The sequence below is a fragment of the Bactrocera latifrons genome, unplaced genomic scaffold, assembly GCF_001853355.1.
Source record: "Bactrocera latifrons isolate USDA-ARS-PBARC rearing strain unplaced genomic scaffold, ASM185335v1 scaffold_108, whole genome shotgun sequence".
NCBI lineage: Eukaryota > Metazoa > Arthropoda > Insecta > Diptera > Tephritidae > Bactrocera > Bactrocera latifrons.
Genome location: NW_017534497.1, coordinates 568,423 through 568,926, shown reverse-complemented (window position 1 = coordinate 568,926; position 504 = coordinate 568,423).

Below are 504 nucleotides of genomic sequence, written 5' to 3'. Positions count from 1 at the left end.
TTTTTTCCAATTGCTAAAGTCTTTTTCTGGAATTGAAGGTTAAATGCGCTTAGCGAATCAAGTTAAATATCTTSAATAGGCTCAAAATGATTTCCCCGGAATGGTCGTTTGAGTTCGGTGAACAGYCTGAGGTCATACGGAGCTAAATTCGGCGAAGACGTTGGCTGCTGAACGATATTGGTTGAAAATTTAGCGAAAAAGGAACGAAGAATCAATGCAGACCAAGAGTTTTCAGCTCATAATTCCGACCTATTCTTACGAATAGCTTCACGCAAACGACGCATAACWCTCAAATAGTATTMSTTGTTGACAGTTTGGTCGGTCGTAAGGAATTCGGAGTGCACTACTCCTCGATAACCGAAGTAAACTGYCAACATAACCTTGATTTTGTGTCCCTGCTTAGACATGGTTTTTTCGACTTCGCCTCACGACATTCGGCCAGTTTGATATTTCCGGATTGTAAGCATAGCTCCAAGACTGATCGCCAGTTTTAATACGTTTCAT